The sequence below is a fragment of the Bubalus bubalis genome, chromosome 1 (assembly GCF_019923935.1).
Source record: "Bubalus bubalis isolate 160015118507 breed Murrah chromosome 1, NDDB_SH_1, whole genome shotgun sequence".
Taxonomy (NCBI): domain Eukaryota; kingdom Metazoa; phylum Chordata; class Mammalia; order Artiodactyla; family Bovidae; genus Bubalus; species Bubalus bubalis.
The window spans coordinates 11,233,268-11,247,508 of NC_059157.1; the positions used below are offsets into that span (position 1 = coordinate 11,233,268).

The following is a 14,241-nucleotide window of genomic DNA, read 5'->3' on the forward strand; positions in this document are numbered from 1 at the left end:
AGGAGGAGGAGCAAAAGAAGAAAGAAAACGGCAGGACTTAAAATACCCAGTTTCAAAACTCAATAAAAAATATAATTATGGCACTGTAGTACGTCAGTCCTGAATATTCATTGGAAGGACTGATGCTGAAGCTGAAACTCCAATACTTTGGCCACCTGATGCGAAGAGCTGACTCATTTGAAAAGACCCTGATGCTGGGAAAGATTGAGGGCAGCAGAAGAAGGGGACAACAGAGGATGAGATGGTTGGATGGCATCACCAACTCAATGGACATGGGTTTGGGTGGACTCCAGGACTTCGTGATGGACAGGGAGGCCTGGCGTGCTGCGGGGTCACAGAAGAGTCGGACAAGACTGAGCGACTGAACTGAACTGAAGTACGTACAAAAAAATAGATAAAACAGTTTATTAGAACAAAATGGAGACCTCAGAAATTAACCTACATAGAGATAATAAAATCTTTGATAGTGGAACAAATACAAATCAGTGGAGAAAAGCGTTTTCAATAAATGGTGTTGGAACAACTGGGCATTCACATGAAAAACTCTAGATATTGACTCAACACATTTCACACACACACACACACACACAAATAATAATTCAAAGGGATCATAAATCTAAAATTAAATTCCAAAACTATAAAATTTCTAGGGGGTTAGATTTAAGGGGGTAAATCTACTGTCGAGTGTTCTTTCGCAATAAATAAATGGGAATAATACCAATCTTAAACAAATTATTTCAAAAGGTAGGAGTAGGGAGCATATTCCAACTCTTTTTATGAGCCCATAATTACCCTGATACAAAAACCAGAAGAAAAGATTGTAAAAAAAGAAAAAAACTACAGACCACAATCCCCTTCTAAAAATAAGTTCCATAATCCTGAACAAAATGGTAAATTAAAATGTTTATATATATATATATATATATATATATATATATATATAAAATAACCCAAGTGGGGCTAATCTCAAGGTTGCATGATAGCTGGGTTAGTACTCAAAAAGCAATGAATGAAATGCATCATATTAATAGAAGAAAAAAAAACCAGAAAATTCATATGATCAGCTCAATAGAAACAGAAATATTTGACAATATTCAACACTAATTTTTAATTGAAAATTCTTAGCTAACTAAGATTACACTTAATGTAGAGAAATTGAAAGCATTTCCCCTAAGATCAAGAACATGGCAATAACACCCACTCTCAATATGCCTATTCAGTTTTTGGAACTTTATTTCTGAGGTCTCCATTTTGTTCTAATAAACTCTTTGTATATTTTTTGTGTGTACTATATTGCCATTATTATAGTTTTTATTAAGTTTTGAAACTGGGTATTTTCAGTCCTTCAGTTTTCCTGAAGACCTAGCTAGAGTAATTGGGAAAGACAAAAAAAAAAAAAAAAAAGGAAAGTTAACCAAATAAAAAGAGAAGTAAAACTGTGGTTATTTGCTGATAATATGATTCTATATACAGAAAATCTCGAAGAACCATCAAAAAACTAGAGTCATAGTCAATGATTTCAGTTAAGTGGCAAGATACAAAGTCAACATACAGAAATCAACCACATTCCTTTAGTAATGAAGATTCTAAAACAGAAATATTAAAAATCCATCCCATTCACAACAGTATTAAAAATAACAAAATACTTAGGAATAATTTTAACCAAGAAAGTGAAAGATCTGCCTAATAAAAATCACAAAACTTTGCTGAAGAAAATTTTTAAAAAGATATGAAGACAAGAAGAAATGGAAAGATATCCTATGTTCATGGATTGGAAAAATTAATATTCTTCAAACAGCTATATGACACAAAACCATCTACAGAGTCAACATAATCCCCATAAAAATATCAAAGGCATTCTTCACAATAATAGAGAAAACAATCCTAAACTTTTCATGGAAGCTCAAAAGACTCCAAATAGGCAAAATAATTCCGAGGGGGGAAAAAAAAAAACCTGGCGGTATCATGCTTCTGAAATTGTAACTAAACTACAAAGCCACAGTAATACAAGCCACAGGTATGTGGAAACACAAAAGATCCCCAACAGCCAAAACAATCTTGAGAAAGAAAAACAAAGCTGGAAGTATCATAGTCTTTGATTTCAAATTATAGCTGGTGCTCCATATGTGTGAGTTATGCACCATGGATTCAACCAATCTCAGATTGAAATTATTCAGAAAAAAATCCAGAAAGTTCCAAAAAGCAAAACTTAAATTTGCTGCATTCTGGCAATTATTTACATAGCATTTACATTTTATTTACAAATATTTACAAGCATTTACATTGTATTAGGTATTAGAAGTAATCTAGAAATTATTTAAAATAGTAGGCGTATATTGGTAGGTTATGTGCCATTTATAAAAGAATTTTAACATGCATGGATTTTAGCATCCTTTAAGGGTCCTAGAACCAATCTCCTGTAGATATCAAGGGACAAACATTTCCTATAAAGCTACAGTAAGTAAAACAGTATGTTTTGCTTCCTACAAAGTTACCATAGTCAAAACAGAATGGTACTGGCACAGAGTCACAGATCGATGGAACACAATTGAGAGCACAAAAATAAACCCACAAATGCACAGACAATAAATTTACAACAAAGAATACACTACAGAGAAAGGAGAGTCTCTTCAAAAAATGGTGTCGAGAAAACTGTATGGCCACATGCAAAAGAAATAAACTAGACTACTACCTCACATCATAAAGAAAAATGAACTCAAAATGGATTGATTTGAATATAAGACATGAATCCATAAAATTCCTAGAAGAAAATGTAGGCAATAATCTCAATGATATCAATCTCATAAGGGTAAGGTTTTTGTCACTCTGAATTGAAAGGCAAGAGAAACAAAAGCAGAATAAACAAACGGGACTACATCAAACTAAAATGTTTCCTCACAGCAAAGAAAACCATCTCAAAATGAAAAAGCAACTTACTGAATGAAAATATATTTGCAAATCATATATCTGATATGGAGTTAATATCCAAAATACATAAAACACATATACAACTCAATAACAAACAACCTGACTAAAATAATGGACACAGAACCTGAACAGACATTTCCAAAGAAGACACAGAGATGGCCAACAGGCACATGAAAAGATGATCAACATAATTATTAGGAAAGTGCAAATTAAACTACAATAAGATATCACATACCTTTTAGAATAACTATTATCAAAAATAAAAAATAACAAATGTTGGAGAGGACACAGAGAAAAGGGAACCCTAGTCCACTATTGGTAGGACTAAAAATCAGTGCAGCGATACTGGAGGCTTGGGGCTGGTGCACTGGGACGACCCAGAGGGATGGAATGGGGAGGGAGGAGGGAGGAGGGTTCAGGATGGGGAACACATGTATACCTGTGGCGGATTCATTTTGATATTTGGCAAATCTAATACAGTTATGTAAAGTTTAAAAATAAAATAAAATTAAAAAAAATAAATAAAAAAAAAAATAAATAAATAAAAAATAAAAATCAGTGCAGCTACTATGGAAACATTATGGTGATTACTCAAAAAACTAAGAATCAAATTATCATATAATCCGCTATTCCACTTCTGGGTATTTATCCAAATAATATAAACACACTAACTAGAAAAAAATATATGCACTCTGTTTATTGCAGCATTATTTATAACCAAGATGTGGGAACAACCTAAGGGGCTTCCCTGGTGGCTCAGATGGTAAAGAATTCACCTGTAATACAGGAGATGCAGATTCGATTCCAGGTCAGGAAGATCGCCTGGAGAAGGAAATGGCTACCTACTCCAATATTCTTGCAATATTCTTACATGGGAGACTCCCATGTAAGAAGCCTGGCAGCAGGCTTGGGGTCCTTGGGGTCACAAAGAGTCGGACAACTGAGCGACTAAACATGCACAAGTATGGAAACCAACCTAAGTGTCCACTGATGGAAGAATGGATAAAGAAGCCCAGTATACATAAACAATGGAATACTTCATGCTCCATCCCTCGGTAATGTCCAACTCTTTGCAACTCTGCAGACTGTAGCCTGTCAGACACCTCCTCCTCCTTGCTGGGATTTTCCCAGCAAGAATACTGGAGTGAGTTGCCATTTCCTTCTCCAGGGGATCTTCCCAACCCAGGCATCAACCAGGGTCTCCTGCATTGCAGGCAGATTCTTTACCACTGAGCCACAGGGGAAGTCAATGGAATACTTACTCATCCATAAAAAGAATGAAACCTTGCTGTTTGCAACAACATGGATGAACCTTGAAAGTATTACACTAAGAGAAATAACTCAAATGGAGAAAGACACCATATAATTTCATTCATATGTAAAATCTAAAAAAGAACAAAGCACTCAAAAAAGCCAACTAAACAAAACCAAAAAACCTCAGAGATACAGAAATCAGATTAGTGGTTACCAGAAGGAAGTGGTTTAGGAAGTAAGAGAAATGGGTGAAGGGAGTCAACCCTTTGGCATTGGATGGTAAGCGGACTTGTGGTGCTGATCACTTTGTAATGTATACAGATGTTTAATTAGAATGCTGTACATCTGAAACTTATATAATAAAACAAACACCAATATGATACTGGGACAAAAATAAACGTGTCAATCAGCCAAAGGGAACAGAGAATTCAAAACTAAACTCTGGCATATATGGTATACTAATATTCAACAAGGAAGTCAAGAATATCCAATGAGGAAAGTATAATCTTTTCAACAACCAGGAAAACTAGAGAAACACATGCAAAACAATGACATTGACTCCTATCCCACAATACCCAGAGAAATTAGCTTAAAATGGATCAAAGACTTAAACATAAGATCTGATACCATGAAACCCCTAGAAGAAAATGTAGGGAAGAACCTTAGATACTGATCTTGGGTATAAATTCTGGAGTATGAGGCCAAACTACAGCATGGACAAACTACAAAAGAAAAAAATCAACAAATGGGACATCAAACTCAAAACCTTTTGTGCCTCAAAACACTTACCAAAATTAAAAAATTTAAAAAAAACCTACATGATGGGAGAAAAATTCTGCAAAGCATGTATCAGATAAGGGGTTAATACTAAATATATATAAAGAACTTATTCAATCTGATAACCAAAAAAAAAACACTCCAATTTTAAAATGAACAGAAGAACTAGATGTTTTTCTGAAAAGACATACAGATGGCCAACAGGCATATGAAAAGACACTCAACATCACCAATCATCAAGAAATACAAATCAAAACCACAATGAGACATCACTTCCCACCTATTAGAATGGTTATCAGTAAGAATACAAGAGACAACACATACTGTAAAGGATGTGGTGAAAAGGGAAGCTTTATATATTGTTGGTGGAAATGTAAATTGGTCCAACCAATTGGTCCACTGTGCAAAATAATATGGAGGTTGCTCAAAAAATTAAAAATAGACCTAACATATGGTCCAGCAATTCCACTTCTGAGTATATACCCAAAGAAAATGAAAGCTTAATTTCAAAGAGATATATGCACTCTGTATTTATCACAATATTATTTACAATACCAAAGATATAGAAACACCCAAAACATCCATCAATGGATTAATAGATAAAAAAGATGTGCTACACACACACAATGGAATGTTTTTCAGCCAAGAAAACGGAAGCGATCCTCCCATTTTCAACAACATGTACAAACCTTGAGCACATTATGCTAATGAGATAAGTCAAACAGAGAAAAGAAGAATTGTGTGATATCACACGTATGTGGAATCTAAAAACTTTAAATCTGTGAAAAAAAACAGAGTAAAATCCTCATTACCAGAGGTTGTGGAAACAAAGGAATAAGAGTGATGGTATTTAAGGTACAAACTTGTAACAGATAATAAATAAGCCATAGAAATCTACTGCACAATATAATGAATATAGGCAATACTACTTTACTATACGGCTAAGCCACTTCACTCGTGTCCGACTCTGTGCGACCCCATAGACAGCAGCCCACCAGGCTCCACCGTCCCTGGGATTCTCCAGGCAAGAATAGTGGAGTAGGTTGCCATTTCCTTCTCCAATGCAGGAAAGTGAAAAGTGAAAGTGAAGTTGTTCAGTCGTGTCCAACTCTTAGTGACCCCATGGACTGCAGCCCACCAGGCTCCTCCATCCATGGAATTTTCCAGGCAAGAGTACTGGAGTGGGGTGCCATTGCCTTCTCCGACTTTATTATAGTGAAACGCAAAGGAGAAAAGGAAAGATATATCCATCTGGATGCAGAGTTCCAGAGATTAGCAAGGAGAAATAAGAAAGCCTTCCTAAGTGATTAATGCAAAGAAACAGAGAAAAAATATAATGGGAAAGACTAGCGATCTCTTCAAGAAAATTAGAGATACCAAGGGAACATTTCAAGCAAAGATGGGTGCAATAAGAGACAGAAATGGTATCAACCTAACAGAAGCAGAAGATATTAAGAAGAGGTGGCAACAATACATGGAAGAACTACACAAAAAAATATCTTAGTGAGCCAGATAACCACGATGGTGTAATCACTCACGTAGAGCCAGACATCCTGGAGTGTGAAAATGAGTGGGCCTTAGGAAGAGTCATTACGAACAAAGCTAGTGCAGGTGATGGAATTTCAGCTGAGTTTTTTCAAATCCTAAAAGATGATGGTGTGAAAGTGCTGCACTCAATATGCCAGCAAATTTGGAAAGCAGCCATGGCCACAGGACTAGAAAGGTCAGTTTTATATCCAATCCCAAAGAAAGGCATGGAGAAGGGAATGGCAACCCACTCCAGTATTCTCACCTGGAAAATCCCATGCACAGAGGAGCCTGGCGGGCTACAGACTATGGGGTCGCAGAGCTGGACACCATTGAGTGACTAAGCACACAAGAAAGGCAATGCCAAAGAATGTTCAAACTACCACACAATTGCACTCATCTCACACGCTAGCAAAGTAATACTCAAAATTCTCCAGGATACGCTTCAACAGTACATGCACCGAGAACTTTCAGATGTTCAAGCTGGATTTAGAAAAGGCAGCGGAACCAGAGATCAAATTGCCAACATCTGTTGGATCATAGAAAAAGCAAGAGAGTTCCAGAAAAACATCTACTTCTGCTTCACTGACAGCACTAAAGATGCTTCAGCTTCACTGACTACACTTTAACTGTGTGGATCACAACAAATTGGAAAACTCTTCAAGAGATGGGAATACCAGACCACCTTACCTGCCTCCTGAGAAACCTGTATGCAGATCAAGAAGCAACAGTTAGAACTGGACATGGAACAACAGACTGGTTCCAAATTGGGAAAGGAGTACATCAAGGTTGTATATTGTCACCTTGCTTATTTAACTTACATGCAGAGTACATTATGCGAAATGCCAGGCTGGATGAAGCACAAGCTGGAATCAAGATTGCCAGGACAAATATCAAAAACCTCAGATATGCAGATGACACCACCCTTACGGCAGAAAGCAAAGAGAAACTAAAAGTGCCCCTTGATGAAGGTGAAAGAGGAAAGTGAAAAAGCTGGCTTAAAACTCAACATTCAATGGAGAACAGTGTGGAGATTCCTTAAAAAACTGGAAATAGACATGCCTTATGATCCAGCAATCCCACTGCTGGGCATACACACTGAGAAAACCAGAAGGGAAAGAGACACGAGTACCCCAATGTTCATCGCAGCACTGTTTATAATAGCCAGGACATGGAAACAACCTAGATGTCCATCAGCAGATGAATGGATAAGAAAGCTGTGGTACATATACACAATGGAGTATTATTCAGCCATTAAAAAGAACACATTTGAATCAGTTCTAATGAGGTGGATGAAACTGGAGCCTATTATACAGAGTGAAGTAAGCCAGAAAGAAAAACACCAATACAGTATACTAACGCATATATATGGAATTTAGAAAGATGGTAACAGTAACCCTGTGTACGAGACAGCAAAAGAGACACTGATGTATAGAACAGTCTTATGGAGTCTGTGGGAGAGGGAGAGGGTGGGAAGATTTGGGAGAATGGCATTGAAACATGTAAATATCATGTATGAAATGAGATGCCAGTCCAGGTTCGATGCACGATACTGGATGCTTGGGGCTGGTGCACTGGGACGACCCAGAGGGATGGAATGGGGAGGGAGGAGGGAGGAGGGTTCAGGATGGGGAACACATGTACACCTGTGGCGGATTCATTTTGATATTTGGCAAATCTAATACAGTTATGTAAAGTTTAAAAATAAAATAAAATTAAAAAAAAAAAAAAAAAAAAACTAAGATCATGGCATCTGATCCCATTACTTCATGGCAAATAGATGGGGAAACAATGGAAACAGTGACAGACTTTATTATCTTGGGCTCCAAAATCACCGCAGATGGTGACTGCAGCCATGAAATTAAAAAACGCTTGCTCTTTGGAAGAAAAGCTATGACCAACCTAGATACATGTTGAAAAGCAAAGACATTACTTTGCTGATAAAGGTCCATATAGTCAAAGCTATGGTTTTTCCAGTAGTCAAGTATGGGTGTGAGAACTGGACCATAAAGAAAGCTGAACACCAGAGAACTTATGCTTTTGAACCGTGGTGTTGGAGAAGACTCTTGAGAGCGCCCTGGACTGCAAAGAGATCAAACCAGTCAATCCTAATGGAAACCGTCCTGAATATTCGTTGGAAGGACTGATGCTGAAGCTGAAGCTCTTGTACTTTGGCCACCTGATTTGAAGAGCTGACTCATTAGAAAAGACCCTGATGCTGGGAAAGACTGAAGGCAGGAGGAGAAGGGGACGACAGAGGATGAGATGGTTGGATGGCATCACCAACTCGATGGATATGAGTTCAAGCAATCTCCGGGAGATGGTGATGAACAGGGAAGCCTGGCGTGCTTCAGTCTATGGGGTCACAAATAGTCGGACATGACTGAGCAATTGAACAACAACAAATGTACTATACTTATGCGAGTGTGTGTGTGTGTGTGTGTGTGTGTGTGTGTACATGCTCAGTCACATCCAACTCTTTGAGACCCCATGAACTGTAGCCTGCAAGGCTCCTCTGTCCATGGGATTCTCCAGGCAAGGATACTGGAGTGGATGGCCGTTTCTTCTCCAAGGGATCTTCCTGACCCAGGGATTGAACTTGCATCTCTTTTGTCTCTTGCATTGGCAGGCAAACCCCAGCTGGGAATCCCCATAATTATGTAATGTAGTAAACATCACCATATCAGCAATCAGATAACAATACATAAACATATATAAATATATCACAGTAACACACTATACAACCTAAACTTATAATATTTTACTTCAAATTTATTCAATTAAAAAAAAAACGCTCAGAAAGAAATTTCCTCAATATGGTAAAGCACATCTATTTAAAAAAAAGCTTATATCTAATATCATATTTAATGTTAAAAGTTAGAAAACGTTCTCCCTAAAAGTAAGAACAAAGGAAAGAAAGCCACTCTCAGAACTTCTAATAAAAACTATAATTCAGAAAAGTCCACTGCAATTTTTATACTAGTGATATAATTGCTAAGTAAAATTTTTAAACTATCAAAATAAGCAATCTATAGAAGAAATAAGTAAAGAAGATCTGAATAAGTTAAGAGATACACAAGGTGCACAGATTGGCATAACTAATATTGGTAAGAAGGTAATTCCCCTCAAATTGATATATGAATACAACACAGTTCAAATCAAAGTCCCTACAATTATATGCCAATTCTTCAACTTACATGGAAACAAACTGGTCCTAGAAGAGTAAAAGTATCTTGAAAAAGAAGACCAAAGTTTATTGATTTACACAAAATGTTTTTAAGACTTACTGTAAAAGTACGTTAGTTAAGACTGTGGAACTGGCATAAGGACACACAAATACACAGAAAAGTATTAAGGGAAAGACACATACATACAGTTGTTTATTATCATAGGAACAGGTGTTCACTGTTCTCTAAATGTTTGGTGAATTCACCTGTGAAGGAAGCCATTGATCCTGGATTTTTTGTTGTTAATTTTATTACTATTATTACTGATTCAAGTCATTACTGGCAATTTGTTCATCTTTTCTATTTCTCCCTGATTCAGTATTAGGAGAGTACACATTTCCAAGAATTTGTACATTTCTTCCATTTTGCCCATTTTACTGGCATATAATTATCTGAAATAATCTCTTATGATCCTTTGAATTTATGTGGTGTTGGCTGTAGCTTCTCCTTTTACATTTCTGATTTTATTGATTTGGGCTCTCTCTTTTTCTTGATGAGTCTAGATAATGGTTTATCAGTTTCCTTCATCCTTCTCAAAGAATCACCTCTTAGTTTCATTAATCTTTTCAATTTTTTAGCCTCTATTTCAATTACTTATACTCTGATCTTTATTATTTCTCTTCTTCTACTAACTTTGGGTTTTATTTCTTCTGTTTTTAGTTCCCTTAGGTGTAAAAACAGGTTGCTTGATATTTTTCTTATTTCATAAGGTAAGTTTGTATCATTAAAAAATTCCCTCAGAAATGCTTTTTCTTTGCCCCATGGATTTTGGATTATTGTGTTTTGTTTTTATTTGTCTACAGGTATTTTTAAATTTTCTATTTGATTTCTTCCATGATCCATTAGTTGTTTAGCAGTATATTGTTTAGCCTCAACATGTTTCTATTTTTTGTACTTTTTTCTTGTAGTTTATTTCTAGTCTCATAGCATTCTAGTCAGAAAAGATGCTGGATATGATTTCAATTTTCTTAAATTTACTGAGACTTGTTTTGTGGCCTACCCTGGAGAATGTTACAAGGCAGCTGAAACAGTGTATTCTGTTGTTTTGATGTGGAATATTCTGCATTTATATCTATAAATTCCATCTGGTCTGATGCGTCACTTAAGACCAGTATTTCCTTAATGATTTTATGTCTGAATGATCTAAAGATGTAAGTGAGGTGTTAAAGTCCCTTACTAATATTGTGTTTACTGTCAATGTCTCCTCTTACATCTGATATTTGCTTTATGTAACTAGGTGCACCTATGTTACTCATTCTTGTTTAGTAGCCAAGCCATGGCCGATTCTTTTGTGACCTGTATCTCTTGCATTGGCAGGCAGATTCTTTACCACTGAACCACTTGTCCTATGTTGGATGCATATACATTTACAAACGTTACATCTTCTTGGATTGATCCCTTAATCATTATATAACATCCTTTGTCTAACAGTCTTTGTTTTGAAGTCTGTTTTATCTTATATAATTAAGTATTGCCACCTCAGCTTTCTTTTGATTTCCATTTGCATGGAATACCTTTTCTGATTCCCTCACTTTCAGTCTGTGTGTGTCTTTGCAACTGACCATGGGCAGATCTGAAGTGAGTCTCTTGGAAGCAGTATACTTACATATACAGGTCCTATTTTTTATCCATTCAGTCATTCTGTTTCTTTTGATTGCAGCATTTAGTACAATTACATTTACAGTAATTATTGATAGATATGTACTTATTGCCATTTTGTTAAATGCAGGATACTAAAGCAATAGGAGTCTGTTGCATTTCTGTACACTAATAATGAATTAACAAAAAAATATAAAAACAATCCCATTTAGAATCACATCAAAAAGAATAAAATATCTAAGAACAAATCTAAGGAGGTAAAACACCCATACTTGGAAAACTATAAGACACAGATGAAAGAAACTGAAGATGATAAAAGCAAATGGAAAGTTATACAGTGCTCATGGACTGGCAGAATTAATATTGCTAAAAAGGCCATAGTACTCAAAGCAATCTACAGATTCAATGCAATTCTATCAAACTATTAATGGCATTTTTCACAGAACTAAAACAAATAATTCTAAAATTTGTATGGAAACATAAGACTCCAAACAGCCAAAGCAATCTGAAGAAAGAAGAACAGAGCTGGAAATATCATACTCCTTGGTTTCAAACTATAGTACAAAGAGACAACAACAAAAAATATGATACTGGCACAAAAACAGATATACAAATCAATGGAACAGAACAGAGAGCCTAAAAATAAACCCATGCACTTATGATCAATTAATTTTCAACAAAGGAGGCAAGAATATACGATAGAGAAAAGACAATCTCTTTAATAAGCAGTGCTGGGAAACCTGGACAGCTACATTTAAGGAATAAAACGGAAACATTTTTTCACACCATACATTAAATAAACTCAAAATAGATTAAAAACATAAATGTAAGACCAGAAACCATAAAACTCCAAGAAGAAAACTTAGGCAGAATACTCTGACATTAACTGCAACAACCTTTTGGATCTGTCTCTTAAGGCAAAGAAAACAAAAATAAACAAATGAGCTCTAATTAAACTTAAAAGCACAGGAAACTATTGGTTAAAGAAAAAAAACAACCTACTGAATGTGAGAAAATGTTTGCAAATAATATGGTTGATAAGGGGTTAATATTGAAACTACATAAACAGCTCATACAACTCAGTATCAAAAAACCAACCTCAGTATCAAAAAAGTGAAAATGAAAGTTATGTCCGACTTTTTGCAACCCCATGGACTCTACAGTCCATGGAATTCTCCAGGCCAGAATACTGGAGTGGGCAGCCTTTCCCGTCTCCAGGGGATCTTCCCAACCCAGGGATCAAACCAAGGTCTCCCACATTGCAGGCAGATTCTTTACCAGCTGAACCATCAGGGAAACCCAAGAATACTGGAGTGGGTAGCCTATCCCTTCTCCAGCGGATCTTCCCAACTCATGAATTGAACCAGGGTCTTCTGCATTGCAGGCAGATTCTTTACCAACTGAGCTATAAGGGAAACCCTAGTATCAAAAAAAACCAACCTGATTTAAAAATAAGCAGGAGACTTGAATACACATTTTTCTAAAGACATGCCAATAGGTGCATAAAAAGATGGCAACATCACTAAACATTAGGGAAATGCAAATCAAAACCATGATTGAGAGATCATCTCACATGTGTCAGAATTACTATCATCAAAAAGACCACAATTAACAACTGCTGGTGAGCATTTGGAGAAAAGAACCACTGTACACTATGTTTTCCACTACAGAAAACAGTATGGAGATTCCTCAGAAAAACAAAATTAAACTACCATCAGTCTGTCAGGCAGTTCAGTCACTCAGTCGTGTCCGACTCTTTGCGACCCCATGAATCACAGCACGCCAGGCCTCCCTGTCTATCACCAACTCCCGGAGTTCACTCAAACTCATGTCCATTGAGTCGGTGATGCCATCCAACCATCTCATCCTCTGTCGTCCTCTTCTCCTCCTGCCCCCAATCTCTCCCAGCATCAGGGTCTTTTCCAATGAGTCAACTCTTCGCATGAGGTAGCCAAAGTATTGGAGTTTCAGCTTCAGCATCAATCCTTCCAATGAACACCCAGGACTGATCTCCTTTAGGATGGACTGGTTGGATCTCCTTGCAGTCCAAGGGACTCTCAAGACTCTTTTCCAACACCACAGTTCAAAAGCATCAATTCTTTGGCTCTCAGCTTTCTTCACAGTCCAACTCTCACATCCATACATGCCCACTGGAAAAACCATAGCCTATGATCCAGCAATTCCATTCCTGAATATATATCCAAAGAAAACAACACTAATTTAAAATTATACATACACCCCAATGTTCATAGAAGCATTATTTATAATTGCCAAGACACAGAAGCAACATAAGTGTCTGTCAACAGGCGAATGCATAAAGATGTGGTGTGTGTGTGCATATATATATGTATGTGTATATATATATACACATACACATACATATACATATATGTATATACACTATATGTATACACACACACACGTGTGTGTGTGTATATATATATATATATATACACATATATATATTATTCAGGCATTAAAAAAGAATGAAATTTTGCCATTTAAACTACATGAATGGAACCAGAGAGTATTATGAAACTACATGAATGGAACCAGAGAGTATTATGTTTAGTGAAGTAAGTCAAACAAAGACAAAGAAAAACACTCTATGTTATCACTTACATGTGGAATATAAATTTAAAAATGCATGAATATTACAAAACAGAAATAGACCCTCAGAGATAAAGGCCAAACTAGTGGTTATCAATGGGAAGAGGGAAAAGGGTGATATGGGGGAATCAGAATCACCCACTGTTCAGATTGTAACATTAATAGTTTTCCCTCCATTGTGAGGCAATACCCTAAAGGATACTTTATGGTCTACTCCCATACTAATCTTCAGTAAGACACTTATCAAATGTCCAGAGGTTAAGCACAGATTTGAAAATACTGTACATATTTAGTCTGGAACCAAAAGCTCATTCTAGAC

The 14,241-nt window shown here is 36.3% G+C and overlaps 1 protein-coding gene across 1 annotated transcript in view; it reads right to left on the reverse strand.

Annotated features, from left to right (window-relative positions):
* The window catches only part of ADAM32 (ADAM metallopeptidase domain 32), a 176,570-nt gene that overhangs the window by 74,663 nt on the left and 87,666 nt on the right, over positions 1-14,241 (reverse strand). The window lies entirely within an intron of this gene.